Source organism: Chiloscyllium punctatum, chromosome 31 (genome assembly GCF_047496795.1).
Source record: "Chiloscyllium punctatum isolate Juve2018m chromosome 31, sChiPun1.3, whole genome shotgun sequence".
Taxonomy (NCBI): domain Eukaryota; kingdom Metazoa; phylum Chordata; class Chondrichthyes; order Orectolobiformes; family Hemiscylliidae; genus Chiloscyllium; species Chiloscyllium punctatum.
Window position 1 is genome coordinate 61,406,205 of NC_092769.1, and position 14,609 is coordinate 61,420,813.

Here is a 14,609-nt window from a genome sequence, read left to right on the forward strand (position 1 = left end):
TTAAAACAGAGACAGAGACGTTATTGAGGAGCAAGGGAATCAAAGGTTAGGGGGAGAAAGCGGGAAAATGGGATTGGAAAACCTATCGGCCGTATTGGCGGAGCAGAATCGATGGGCTGAGTGGCATAATTTCTGCTCCTCTGTCTTATGGACGTTTCCTCAGAACCAGTTTGATTTCTGATTTTATTCCAGGATACAAAACCGATTTGAAGAGAAAATTAGAAAGTTTAGAAATGATGTGAACTTTACTTTTCAAAGCTTTTGATTTCTTTTCAGACTGTGCTGAGTAGTTGAATTGATTCCCAAAACCCACAGAAATTTACATGGCACTGTCAGAGTCAGATTCACCTATTAACCACATCTGGGTTGAAATCATTTTGATCATTCAAGTTTACTTTATTGGTAATAGAAGAAAGAGAACAGTACAACACAGGAATAGGCCCCAACACAGGAATTCCCTGTAATTCCTGATGAACGGCTTTTGCCCGAAACGTCGATTCTCTTGCTCTTCGGATGCTGTTCCTTTCCAGCACCACACTCTCGACAATGAACATTGTTCCCCAGAGTCCAATATAAAGCAGTGACCATTATTACATTATTCTCCAGAATCCAATGTAAAATATTGAGGATCATTTCCCAGACGAGAATTTAAAACAATTTTGCTGTCTAGGATTGTTCAATACGTTCGCAGAAGTGGTATGACTCTGATATTTTACTTGTAAATTCTGCGTCCGATGTACTCTCTCACACTAGCTGCCTGAGGAAGGAGCGGGGCGCTGGACTCTTGCACTTTCAGATAAACCTATTGGACGACAACCTAGTGTTGTGTGATTTTTGACATTGTCCAATCCAGTCCAATGGCATCGTGGTTTGATGTCGGCGGGAACTGGGTAAAGATTGAAATATGGTAAAAACAATGACTGCAGATGCTGAAAACCAAATACTGGATTAGTGGTGCTGGAAGAGCACAGCAGTTCAGGCAGCATCAAACGAGCAGCGAAATCGACGTTTCGGGCAAAAGCCCTTCATCAGGAATGACTGAAATATGTCTTTTCAGTGAAAAGGGCATTTACCCTTCAGAATCAAAATTGCGTTGCTCATCATGTTAACTCATTTTATTCTGTGTTGTTGGCTGATCTGTTATTTTGCCGCTTTCCTTGATTACTTTCTTTCGTTTAATGTGAGAAAATTGCCCTTTTGTTATCCGCCTCCGTTGTCATTGAGGTTAATTTACAGGAGTGTGCTAAAGTGATTTCCAAGCGCACGCGAGCTAGGTAGGAGTCGAACCTACAATCTTCTGATCCGTAGTCAGACGCGTTATCCATTGCGCCACTAGCCCGCACGCTCAAAAGTCACTTGTTAGGACGAGTCCCCTCTGCAATTCTTTGGTCTTGATGATGAAATGAGTGGCAATCGTCAATCGACAAGCTGAATATTCAGCAAGATCATCAGTTTCACTGCTTGACCTCGTTCACTTTGAAAGCTGATGAATTTCACCGAAAACTAAGAGCACACCTCACATTCAGATCACGTCTTCGCTAAGTCAGTTTACAAACTTCGAGGTTACCAAAAAAAACGCCAACTGCGGATGCTGGAAATCAGGAGCCAAGTCAGAAATTGCTGGGTAATTGGTCTGACAGCATGTGTGGAATGAAATCACACTTTAACGTTCGGGTCCGGAGATAAAGAGAAACTTCTTTCGCCAGAATGTGGTGAATCTGTGGAATTCATTGCCACCTGAAGGCTCTCATTGGAGGAAGCCAGGCCATTGATTATATTTAAAACAGAGACAGAGACGTTATTGAGGAGCAAGGGAATCAAAGGTTAGGGGGAGAAAGCGGGAAAATGGGATTGGAAAACCTATCGGCCGTATTGGCGGAGCAGAATCGATGGGCTGAGTGGCATAATTTCTGCTCCTCTGTCTTATGGACGTTTCCTCAGAACCAGTTTGATTTCTGATTTTATTCCAGGATACAAAACCGATTTGAAGAGAAAATTAGAAAGTTTAGAAATGATGTGAACTTTACTTTTCAAAGCTTTTGATTTCTTTTCAGACTGTGCTGAGTAGTTGAATTGATTCCCAAAACCCACAGAAATTTACATGGCACTGTCAGAGTCAGATTCACCTATTAACCACATCTGGGTTGAAATCATTTTGATCATTCAAGTTTACTTTATTGGTAATAGAAGAAAGAGAACAGTACAACACAGGAATAGGCCCCAACACAGGAATTCCCTGTAATTCCTGATGAACGGCTTTTGCCCGAAACGTCGATTCTCTTGCTCTTCGGATGCTGTTCCTTTCCAGCACCACACTCTCGACAATGAACATTGTTCCCCAGAGTCCAATATAAAGCAGTGACCATTATTACATTATTCTCCAGAATCCAATGTAAAATATTGAGGATCATTTCCCAGACGAGAATTTAAAACAATTTTGCTGTCTAGGATTGTTCAATACGTTCGCAGAAGTGGTATGACTCTGATATTTTACTTGTAAATTCTGCGTCCGATGTACTCTCTCACACTAGCTGCCTGAGGAAGGAGCGGGGCGCTGGACTCTTGCACTTTCAGATAAACCTATTGGACGACAACCTAGTGTTGTGTGATTTTTGACATTGTCCAATCCAGTCCAATGGCATCGTGGTTTGATGTCGGCGGGAACTGGGTAAAGATTGAAATATGGTAAAAACAATGACTGCAGATGCTGAAAACCAAATACTGGATTAGTGGTGCTGGAAGAGCACAGCAGTTCAGGCAGCATCAAACGAGCAGCGAAATCGACGTTTCGGGCAAAAGCCCTTCATCAGGAATGACTGAAATATGTCTTTTCAGTGAAAAGGGCATTTACCCTTCAGAATCAAAATTGCGTTGCTCATCATCTTAACTCATTTGATTCTGTGTTGTTGGCTGATCTGTTATTTTGCCGCTTTCCTTGATTACTTTCTTTCGTTTAATGTGAGAAAATTGCCCTTTTGTTATCCGCCTCCGTTGTCATTGAGGTTAATTTACAGGAGTGTGCTAAAGTGATTTCCAAGCGCACGCGAGCTAGGTAGGAGTCGAACCTACAATCTTCTGATCCGTAGTCAGACGCGTTATCCATTGCGCCACTAGCCCGCACGCTCAAAAGTCACTTGTTAGGACGAGTCCCCTCTGCAATTCTTTGGTCTTGATGATGAAATGAGTGGCAATCGTCAATCGACAAGCTGAATATTCAGCAAGATCATCAGTTTCACTGCTTGACCTCGTTCACTTTGAAAGCTGATGAATTTCACCGAAAACTAAGAGCACACCTCACATTCAGATCACGTCTTCGCTAAGTCAGTTTACAAACTTCGAGGTTACCAAAAAAAACGCCAACTGCGGATGCTGGAAATCAGGAGCCAAGTCAGAAATTGCTGGGTAATTGCTCTGACAGCATGTGTGGAATGAAATCACACTTTAACGTTCGGGTCCGGAGATAAAGAGAAACTTCTTTCGCCAGAATGTGGTGAATCTGTGGAATTCATTGCCACCTGAAGGCTCTCATTGGAGGAAGCCAGGCCATTGATTATATTTAAAACAGAGACAGAGACGTTATTGAGGAGCAAGGGAATCAAAGGTTAGGGGGAGAAAGCGGGAAAATGGGATTGGAAAACCTATCGGCCGTATTGGCGGAGCAGAATCGATGGGCTGAGTGGCATAATTTCTGCTCCTCTGTCTTATGGACGTTTCCTCAGAACCAGTTTGATTTCTGATTTTATTCCAGGATACAAAACCGATTTGAAGAGAAAATTAGAAAGTTTAGAAATGATGTGAACTTTACTTTTCAAAGCTTTTGATTTCTTTTCAGACTGTGCTGAGTAGTTGAATTGATTCCCAAAACCCACAGAAATTTACATGGCACTGTCAGAGTCAGATTCACCTATTAACCACATCTGGGTTGAAATCATTTTGATCATTCAAGTTTACTTTATTGGTAATAGAAGAAAGAGAACAGTACAACACAGGAATAGGCCCCAACACAGGAATTCCCTGTAATTCCTGATGAACGGCTTTTGCCCGAAACGTCGATTCTCTTGCTCTTCGGATGCTGTTCCTTTCCAGCACCACACTCTCGACAATGAACATTGTTCCCCAGAGTCCAATATAAAGCAGTGACCATTATTACATTATTCTCCAGAATCCAATGTAAAATATTGAGGATCATTTCCCAGACGAGAATTTAAAACAATTTTGCTGTCTAGGATTGTTCAATACGTTCGCAGAAGTGGTATGACTCTGATATTTTACTTGTAAATTCTGCGTCCGATGTACTCTCTCACACTAGCTGCCTGAGGAAGGAGCGGGGCGCTGGACTCTTGCACTTTCAGATAAACCTATTGGACGACAACCTAGTGTTGTGTGATTTTTGACATTGTCCAATCCAGTCCAATGGCATCGTGGTTTGATGTCGGCGGGAACTGGGTAAAGATTGAAATATGGTAAAAACAATGACTGCAGATGCTGAAAACCAAATACTGGATTAGTGGTGCTGGAAGAGCACAGCAGTTCAGGCAGCATCAAACGAGCAGCGAAATCGACGTTTCGGGCAAAAGCCCTTCATCAGGAATGACTGAAATATGTCTTTTCAGTGAAAAGGGCATTTACCCTTCAGAATCAAAATTGCGTTGCTCATCATCTTAACTCATTTTATTCTGTGTTGTTGGCTGATCTGTTATTTTGCCGCTTTCCTTGATTACTTTCTTTCGTTTAATGTGAGAAAATCGCCCTTTTGTTATCCGCCTCCGTTGTCATTGAGGTTAATTTACAGGAGTGTGCTAAAGTGATTTCCAAGCGCAAGCGAGCTAGGTAGGAGTCGAACCTACAATCTTCTGATCCGTAGTCAGACGCGTTATCCATTGCGCCACTAGCCCGCACGCTCAAAAGTCACTTGTTAGGACGAGTCCCCTCTGCAATTCTTTGGTCTTGATGATGAAATGAGTGGCAATCGTCAATCGACAAGCTGAATATTCAGCAAGATCATCAGTTTCACTGCTTGACCTCGTTCACTTTGAAAGCTGATGAATTTCACCGAAAACTAAGAGCACACCTCACATTCAGATCACGTCTTCGCTAAGTCAGTTTACAAACTTCGAGGTTACCAAAAAAAACGCCAACTGCGGATGCTGGAAATCAGGAGCCAAGTCAGAAATTGCTGGGTAATTGCTCTGACAGCATGTGTGGAATGAAATCACACTTTAACGTTCGGGTCCGGAGATAAAGAGAAACTTCTTTCGCCAGAATGTGGTGAATCTGTGGAATTCATTGCCACCTGAAGGCTCTCATTGGAGGAAGCCAGGCCATTGATTATATTTAAAACAGAGACAGAGACGTTATTGAGGAGCAAGGGAATCAAAGGTTAGGGGGAGAAAGCGGGAAAATGGGATTGGAAAACCTATCGGCCGTATTGGCGGAGCAGAATCGATGGGCTGAGTGGCATAATTTCTGCTCCTCTGTCTTATGGACGTTTCCTCAGAACCAGTTTGATTTCTGATTTTATTCCAGGATACAAAACCGATTTGAAGAGAAAATTAGAAAGTTTAGAAATGATGTGAACTTTACTTTTCAAAGCTTTTGATTTCTTTTCAGACTGTGCTGAGTAGTTGAATTGATTCCCAAAACCCACAGAAATTTACATGGCACTGTCAGAGTCAGATTCACCTATTAACCACATCTGGGTTGAAATCATTTTGATCATTCAAGTTTACTTTATTGGAAATAGAAGAAAGAGAACAGTACAACACAGGAATAGGCCCCAACACAGGAATTCCCTGTAATTCCTGATGAACGGCTTTTGCCCGAAACGTCGATTCTCTTGCTCTTCGGATGCTGTTCCTTTCCAGCACCACACTCTCGACAATGAACATTGTTCCCCAGAGTCCAATATAAAGCAGTGACCATTATTACATTATTCTCCAGAATCCAATGTAAAATATTGAGGATCATTTCCCAGACGAGAATTTAAAACAATTTTGCTGTCTAGGATTGTTCAATACGTTCGCAGAAGTGGTATGACTCTGATATTTTACTTGTAAATTCTGCGTCCGATGTACTCTCTCACACTAGCTGCCTGAGGAAGGAGCGGGGCGCTGGACTCTTGCACTTTCAGATAAACCTATTGGACGACAACCTAGTGTTGTGTGATTTTTGACATTGTCCAATCCAGTCCAATGGCATCGTGGTTTGATGTCGGCGGGAACTGGGTAAAGATTGAAATATGGTAAAAACAATGACTGCAGATGCTGAAAACCAAATACTGGATTAGTGGTGCTGGAAGAGCACAGCAGTTCAGGCAGCATCAAACGAGCAGCGAAATCGACGTTTCGGGCAAAAGCCCTTCATCAGGAATGACTGAAATATGTCTTTTCAGTGAAAAGGGCATTTACCCTTCAGAATCAAAATTGCGTTGCTCATCATCTTAACTCATTTGATTCTGTGTTGTTGGCTGATCTGTTATTTTGCCGCTTTCCTTGATTACTTTCTTTCGTTTAATGTGAGAAAATTGCCCTTTTGTTATCCGCCTCCGTTGTCATTGAGGTTAATTTACAGGAGTGTGCTAAAGTGATTTCCAAGCGCACGCGAGCTAGGTAGGAGTCGAACCTACAATCTTCTGATCCGTAGTCAGACGCGTTATCCATTGCGCCACTAGCCCGCACGCTCAAAAGTCACTTGTTAGGACGAGTCCCCTCTGCAATTCTTTGGTCTTGATGATGAAATGAGTGGCAATCGTCAATCGACAAGCTGAATATTCAGCAAGATCATCAGTTTCACTGCTTGACCTCGTTCACTTTGAAAGCTGATGAATTTCACCGAAAACTAAGAGCACACCTCACATTCAGATCACGTCTTCGCTAAGTCAGTTTACAAACTTCGAGGTTACCAAAAAAAACGCCAACTGCGGATGCTGGAAATCAGGAGCCAAGTCAGAAATTGCTGGGTAATTGCTCTGACAGCATGTGTGGAATGAAATCACACTTTAACGTTCGGGTCCGGAGATAAAGAGAAACTTCTTTCGCCAGAATGTGGTGAATCTGTGGAATTCATTGCCACCTGAAGGCTCTCATTGGAGGAAGCCAGGCCATTGATTATATTTAAAACAGAGACAGAGACGTTATTGAGGAGCAAGGGAATCAAAGGTTAGGGGGAGAAAGCGGGAAAATGGGATTGGAAAACCTATCGGCCGTATTGGCGGAGCAGAATCGATGGGCTGAGTGGCATAATTTCTGCTCCTCTGTCTTATGGACGTTTCCTCAGAACCAGTTTGATTTCTGATTTTATTCCAGGATACAAAACCGATTTGAAGAGAAAATTAGAAAGTTTAGAAATGATGTGAACTTTACTTTTCAAAGCTTTTGATTTCTTTTCAGACTGTGCTGAGTAGTTGAATTGATTCCCAAAACCCACAGAAATTTACATGGCACTGTCAGAGTCAGATTCACCTATTAACCACATCTGGGTTGAAATCATTTTGATCATTCAAGTTTACTTTATTGGTAATAGAAGAAAGAGAACAGTACAACACAGGAATAGGCCCCAACACAGGAATTCCCTGTAATTCCTGATGAACGGCTTTTGCCCGAAACGTCGATTCTCTTGCTCTTCGGATGCTGTTCCTTTCCAGCACCACACTCTCGACAATGAACATTGTTCCCCAGAGTCCAATATAAAGCAGTGACCATTATTACATTATTCTCCAGAATCCAATGTAAAATATTGAGGATCATTTCCCAGACGAGAATTTAAAACAATTTTGCTGTCTAGGATTGTTCAATACGTTCGCAGAAGTGGTATGACTCTGATATTTTACTTGTAAATTCTGCGTCCGATGTACTCTCTCACACTAGCTGCCTGAGGAAGGAGCGGGGCGCTGGACTCTTGCACTTTCAGATAAACCTATTGGACGACAACCTAGTGTTGTGTGATTTTTGACATTGTCCAATCCAGTCCAATGGCATCGTGGTTTGATGTCGGCGGGAACTGGGTAAAGATTGAAATATGGTAAAAACAATGACTGCAGATGCTGAAAACCAAATACTGGATTAGTGGTGCTGGAAGAGCACAGCAGTTCAGGCAGCATCAAACGAGCAGCGAAATCGACGTTTCGGGCAAAAGCCCTTCATCAGGAATGACTGAAATATGTCTTTTCAGTGAAAAGGGCATTTACCCTTCAGAATCAAAATTGCGTTGCTCATCATCTTAACTCATTTTATTCTGTGTTGTTGGCTGATCTGTTATTTTGCCGCTTTCCTTGATTACTTTCTTTCGTTTAATGTGAGAAAATCGCCCTTTTGTTATCCGCCTCCGTTGTCATTGAGGTTAATTTACAGGAGTGTGCTAAAGTGATTTCCAAGCGCAAGCGAGCTAGGTAGGAGTCGAACCTACAATCTTCTGATCCGTAGTCAGACGCGTTATCCATTGCGCCACTAGCCCGCACGCTCAAAAGTCACTTGTTAGGACGAGTCCCCTCTGCAATTCTTTGGTCTTGATGATGAAATGAGTGGCAATCGTCAATCGACAAGCTGAATATTCAGCAAGATCATCAGTTTCACTGCTTGACCTCGTTCACTTTGAAAGCTGATGAATTTCACCGAAAACTAAGAGCACACCTCACATTCAGATCACGTCTTCGCTAAGTCAGTTTACAAACTTCGAGGTTACCAAAAAAAACGCCAACTGCGGATGCTGGAAATCAGGAGCCAAGTCAGAAATTGCTGGGTAATTGCTCTGACAGCATGTGTGGAATGAAATCACACTTTAACGTTCGGGTCCGGAGATAAAGAGAAACTTCTTTCGCCAGAATGTGGTGAATCTGTGGAATTCATTGCCACCTGAAGGCTCTCATTGGAGGAAGCCAGGCCATTGATTATATTTAAAACAGAGACAGAGACGTTATTGAGGAGCAAGGGAATCAAAGGTTAGGGGGAGAAAGCGGGAAAATGGGATTGGAAAACCTATCGGCCGTATTGGCGGAGCAGAATCGATGGGCTGAGTGGCATAATTTCTGCTCCTCTGTCTTATGGACGTTTCCTCAGAACCAGTTTGATTTCTGATTTTATTCCAGGATACAAAACCGATTTGAAGAGAAAATTAGAAAGTTTAGAAATGATGTGAACTTTACTTTTCAAAGCTTTTGATTTCTTTTCAGACTGTGCTGAGTAGTTGAATTGATTCCCAAAACCCACAGAAATTTACATGGCACTGTCAGAGTCAGATTCACCTATTAACCACATCTGGGTTGAAATCATTTTGATCATTCAAGTTTACTTTATTGGAAATAGAAGAAAGAGAACAGTACAACACAGGAATAGGCCCCAACACAGGAATTCCCTGTAATTCCTGATGAACGGCTTTTGCCCGAAACGTCGATTCTCTTGCTCTTCGGATGCTGTTCCTTTCCAGCACCACACTCTCGACAATGAACATTGTTCCCCAGAGTCCAATATAAAGCAGTGACCATTATTACATTATTCTCCAGAATCCAATGTAAAATATTGAGGATCATTTCCCAGACGAGAATTTAAAACAATTTTGCTGTCTAGGATTGTTCAATACGTTCGCAGAAGTGGTATGACTCTGATATTTTACTTGTAAATTCTGCGTCCGATGTACTCTCTCACACTAGCTGCCTGAGGAAGGAGCGGGGCGCTGGACTCTTGCACTTTCAGATAAACCTATTGGACGACAACCTAGTGTTGTGTGATTTTTGACATTGTCCAATCCAGTCCAATGGCATCGTGGTTTGATGTCGGCGGGAACTGGGTAAAGATTGAAATATGGTAAAAACAATGACTGCAGATGCTGAAAACCAAATACTGGATTAGTGGTGCTGGAAGAGCACAGCAGTTCAGGCAGCATCAAACGAGCAGCGAAATCGACGTTTCGGGCAAAAGCCCTTCATCAGGAATGACTGAAATATGTCTTTTCAGTGAAAAGGGCATTTACCCTTCAGAATCAAAATTGCGTTGCTCATCATCTTAACTCATTTTATTCTGTGTTGTTGGCTGATCTGTTATTTTGCCGCTTTCCTTGATTACTTTCTTTCGTTTAATGTGAGAAAATTGCCCTTTTGTTATCCGCCTCCGTTGTCATTGAGGTTAATTTACAGGAGTGTGCTAAAGTGATTTCCAAGCGCACGCGAGCTAGGTAGGAGTCGAACCTACAATCTTCTGATCCGTAGTCAGACGCGTTATCCATTGCGCCACTAGCCCGCACGCTCAAAAGTCACTTGTTAGGACGAGTCCCCTCTGCAATTCTTTGGTCTTGATGATGAAATGAGTGGCAATCGTCAATCGACAAGCTGAATATTCAGCAAGATCATCAGTTTCACTGCTTGACCTCGTTCACTTTGAAAGCTGATGAATTTCACCGAAAACTAAGAGCACACCTCACATTCAGATCACGTCTTCGCTAAGTCAGTTTACAAACTTCGAGGTTACCAAAAAAAACGCCAACTGCGGATGCTGGAAATCAGGAGCCAAGTCAGAAATTGCTGGGTAATTGCTCTGACAACATGTGTGGAATGAAATCACACTTTAACGTTCGGGTCCGGAGATAAAGAGAAACTTCTTTCGCCAGAATGTGGTGAATCTGTGGAATTCATTGCCACCTGAAGGCTCTCATTGGAGGAAGCCAGGCCATTGATTATATTTAAAACAGAGACAGAGACGTTATTGAGGAGCAAGGGAATCAAAGGTTAGGGGGAGAAAGCGGGAAAATGGGATTGGAAAACCTATCGGCCGTATTGGCGGAGCAGAATCGATGGGCTGAGTGGCATAATTTCTGCTCCTCTGTCTTATGGACGTTTCCTCAGAACCAGTTTGATTTCTGATTTTATTCCAGGATACAAAACCGATTTGAAGAGAAAATTAGAAAGTTTAGAAATGATGTGAACTTTACTTTTCAAAGCTTTTGATTTCTTTTCAGACTGTGCTGAGTAGTTGAATTGATTCCCAAAACCCACAGAAATTTACATGGCACTGTCAGAGTCAGATTCACCTATTAACCACATCTGGGTTGAAATCATTTTGATCATTCAAGTTTACTTTATTGGTAATAGAAGAAAGAGAACAGTACAACACAGGAATAGGCCCCAACACAGGAATTCCCTGTAATTCCTGATGAACGGCTTTTGCCCGAAACGTCGATTCTCTTGCTCTTCGGATGCTGTTCCTTTCCAGCACCACACTCTCGACAATGAACATTGTTCCCCAGAGTCCAATATAAAGCAGTGACCATTATTACATTATTCTCCAGAATCCAATGTAAAATATTGAGGATCATTTCCCAGACGAGAATTTAAAACAATTTTGCTGTCTAGGATTGTTCAATACGTTCGCAGAAGTGGTATGACTCTGATATTTTACTTGTAAATTCTGCGTCCGATGTACTCTCTCACACTAGCTGCCTGAGGAAGGAGCGGGGCGCTGGACTCTTGCACTTTCAGATAAACCTATTGGACGACAACCTAGTGTTGTGTGATTTTTGACATTGTCCAATCCAGTCCAATGGCATCGTGGTTTGATGTCGGCGGGAACTGGGTAAAGATTGAAATATGGTAAAAACAATGACTGCAGATGCTGAAAACCAAATACTGGATTAGTGGTGCTGGAAGAGCACAGCAGTTCAGGCAGCATCAAACGAGCAGCGAAATCGACGTTTCGGGCAAAAGCCCTTCATCAGGAATGACTGAAATATGTCTTTTCAGTGAAAAGGGCATTTACCCTTCAGAATCAAAATTGCGTTGCTCATCATGTTAACTCATTTTATTCTGTGTTGTTGGCTGATCTGTTATTTTGCCGCTTTCCTTGATTACTTTCTTTCGTTTAATGTGAGAAAATTGCCCTTTTGTTATCCGCCTCCGTTGTCATTGAGGTTAATTTACAGGAGTGTGCTAAAGTGATTTCCAAGCGCACGCGAGCTAGGTAGGAGTCGAACCTACAATCTTCTGATCCGTAGTCAGACGCGTTATCCATTGCGCCACTAGCCCGCACGCTCAAAAGTCACTTGTTAGGACGAGTCCCCTCTGCAATTCTTTGGTCTTGATGATGAAATGAGTGGCAATCGTCAATCGACAAGCTGAATATTCAGCAAGATCATCAGTTTCACTGCTTGACCTCGTTCACTTTGAAAGCTGATGAATTTCACCGAAAACTAAGAGCACACCTCACATTCAGATCACGTCTTCGCTAAGTCAGTTTACAAACTTCGAGGTTACCAAAAAAAACGCCAACTGCGGATGCTGGAAATCAGGAGCCAAGTCAGAAATTGCTGGGTAATTGCTCTGACAGCATGTGTGGAATGAAATCACACTTTAACGTTCGGGTCCGGAGATAAAGAGAAACTTCTTTCGCCAGAATGTGGTGAATCTGTGGAATTCATTGCCACCTGAAGGCTCTCATTGGAGGAAGCCAGGCCATTGATTATATTTAAAACAGAGACAGAGACGTTATTGAGGAGCAAGGGAATCAAAGGTTAGGGGGAGAAAGCGGGAAAATGGGATTGGAAAACCTATCGGCCGTATTGGCGGAGCAGAATCGATGGGCTGAGTGGCATAATTTCTGCTCCTCTGTCTTATGGACGTTTCCTCAGAACCAGTTTGATTTCTGATTTTATTCCAGGATACAAAACCGATTTGAAGAGAAAATTAGAAAGTTTAGAAATGATGTGAACTTTACTTTTCAAAGCTTTTGATTTCTTTTCAGACTGTGCTGAGTAGTTGAATTGATTCCCAAAACCCACAGAAATTTACATGGCACTGTCAGAGTCAGATTCACCTATTAACCACATCTGGGTTGAAATCATTTTGATCATTCAAGTTTACTTTATTGGTAATAGAAGAAAGAGAACAGTACAACACAGGAATAGGCCCCAACACAGGAATTCCCTGTAATTCCTGATGAACGGCTTTTGCCCGAAACGTCGATTCTCTTGCTCTTCGGATGCTGTTCCTTTCCAGCACCACACTCTCGACAATGAACATTGTTCCCCAGAGTCCAATATAAAGCAGTGACCATTATTACATTATTCTCCAGAATCCAATGTAAAATATTGAGGATCATTTCCCAGACGAGAATTTAAAACAATTTTGCTGTCTAGGATTGTTCAATACGTTCGCAGAAGTTGTATGACTCTGATATTTTACTTGTAAATTCTGCGTCCGATGTACTCTCTCACACTAGCTGCCTGAGGAAGGAGCGGGGCGCTGGACTCTTGCACTTTCAGATAAACCTATTGGACGACAACCTAGTGTTGTGTGATTTTTGACATTGTCCAATCCAGTCCAATGGCATCGTGGTTTGATGTCGGCGGGAACTGGGTAAAGATTGAAATATGGTAAAAACAATGACTGCAGATGCTGAAAACCAAATACTGGATTAGTGGTGCTGGAAGAGCACAGCAGTTCAGGCAGCATCAAACGAGCAGCGAAATCGACGTTTCGGGCAAAAGCCCTTCATCAGGAATGACTGAAATATGTCTTTTCAGTGAAAAGGGCATTTACCCTTCAGAATCAAAATTGCGTTGCTCATCATCTTAACTCATTTGATTCTGTGTTGTTGGCTGATCTGTTATTTTGCCGCTTTCCTTGATTACTTTCTTTCGTTTAATGTGAGAAAATTGCCCTTTTGTTATCCGCCTCCGTTGTCATTGAGGTTAATTTACAGGAGTGTGCTAAAGTGATTTCCAAGCGCACGCGAGCTAGGTAGGAGTCGAACCTACAATCTTCTGATCCGTAGTCAGACACGTTATCCATTGTGCCACTAGCCCGCACGCTCAAAAGTCACTTGTTAGGACGAGTCCCCTCTGCAATTCTTTGGTCTTGATGATGAAATGAGTGGCAATCGTCAATCGACAAGCTGAATATTCAGCAAGATCATCAGTTTCACTGCTTGACCTCGTTCACTTTGAAAGCTGATGAATTTCACCGAAAACTAAGAGCACACCTCACATTCAGATCACGTCTTCGCTAAGTCAGTTTACAAACTTCGAGGTTACCAAAAAAAACGCCAACTGCGGATGCTGGAAATCAGGAGCCAAGTCAGAAATTGCTGGGTAATTGCTCTGACAGCATGTGTGGAATGAAATCACACTTTAACGTTCGGGTCCGGAGATAAAGAGAAACTTCTTTCGCCAGAATGTGGTGAATCTGTGGAATTCATTGCCACCTGAAGGCTCTCATTGGAGGAAGCCAGGCCATTGATTATATTTAAAACAGAGACAGAGACGTTATTGAGGAGCAAGGGAATCAAAGGTTAGGGGGAGAAAGCGGGAAAATGGGATTGGAAAACCTATCGGCCGTATTGGCGGAGCAGAATCGATGGGCTGAGTGGCATAATTTCTGCTCCTCTGTCTTATGGACGTTTCCTCAGAACCAGTTTGATTTCTGATTTTATTCCAGGATACAAAACCGATTTGAAGAGAAAATTAGAAAGTTTAGAAATGATGTGAACTTTACTTTTCAAAGCTTTTGATTTCTTTTCAGACTGTGCTGAGTAGTTGAATTGATTCCCAAAACCCACAGAAATTTACATGGCACTGTCAGAGTCAGATTCACCTATTAACCACATCTGGGTTGAAATCATTTTGATCAT

The 14,609-nt window shown here is 42.3% G+C and overlaps 8 non-coding genes across 8 annotated transcripts; all 8 read right to left on the minus strand.

The window, feature by feature from the left end:
- Positions 1-1,266: 1,266 nt before the first annotated feature.
- Positions 1,267-1,339, minus strand: trnar-acg (transfer RNA arginine (anticodon ACG)). The gene has a single exon. It is a non-coding gene; the product is annotated as a tRNA-Arg (tRNA).
- Positions 1,340-3,044: 1,705 nt separating this feature from the next.
- Positions 3,045-3,117, minus strand: trnar-acg (transfer RNA arginine (anticodon ACG)). Its single transcript has one exon. It is a non-coding gene; the product is annotated as a tRNA-Arg (tRNA).
- A 1,705-nt stretch (positions 3,118-4,822) lies between these two features.
- On the minus strand, positions 4,823-4,895 carry trnar-acg (transfer RNA arginine (anticodon ACG)). The gene has a single exon. It is a non-coding gene; the product is annotated as a tRNA-Arg (tRNA).
- A 1,705-nt stretch (positions 4,896-6,600) lies between these two features.
- Positions 6,601-6,673, minus strand: trnar-acg (transfer RNA arginine (anticodon ACG)). The gene has a single exon. It is a non-coding gene; the product is annotated as a tRNA-Arg (tRNA).
- A 1,705-nt stretch (positions 6,674-8,378) lies between these two features.
- Positions 8,379-8,451, minus strand: trnar-acg (transfer RNA arginine (anticodon ACG)). Its single transcript has one exon. It is a non-coding gene; the product is annotated as a tRNA-Arg (tRNA).
- Positions 8,452-10,156: 1,705 nt separating this feature from the next.
- Positions 10,157-10,229, minus strand: trnar-acg (transfer RNA arginine (anticodon ACG)). The gene has a single exon. It is a non-coding gene; the product is annotated as a tRNA-Arg (tRNA).
- A 1,705-nt stretch (positions 10,230-11,934) lies between these two features.
- On the minus strand, positions 11,935-12,007 carry trnar-acg (transfer RNA arginine (anticodon ACG)). Its single transcript has one exon. It is a non-coding gene; the product is annotated as a tRNA-Arg (tRNA).
- A 1,705-nt stretch (positions 12,008-13,712) lies between these two features.
- trnar-acg (transfer RNA arginine (anticodon ACG)) lies at positions 13,713-13,785 on the minus strand. The gene has a single exon. It is a non-coding gene; the product is annotated as a tRNA-Arg (tRNA).
- Positions 13,786-14,609: the final 824 nt, after the last annotated feature.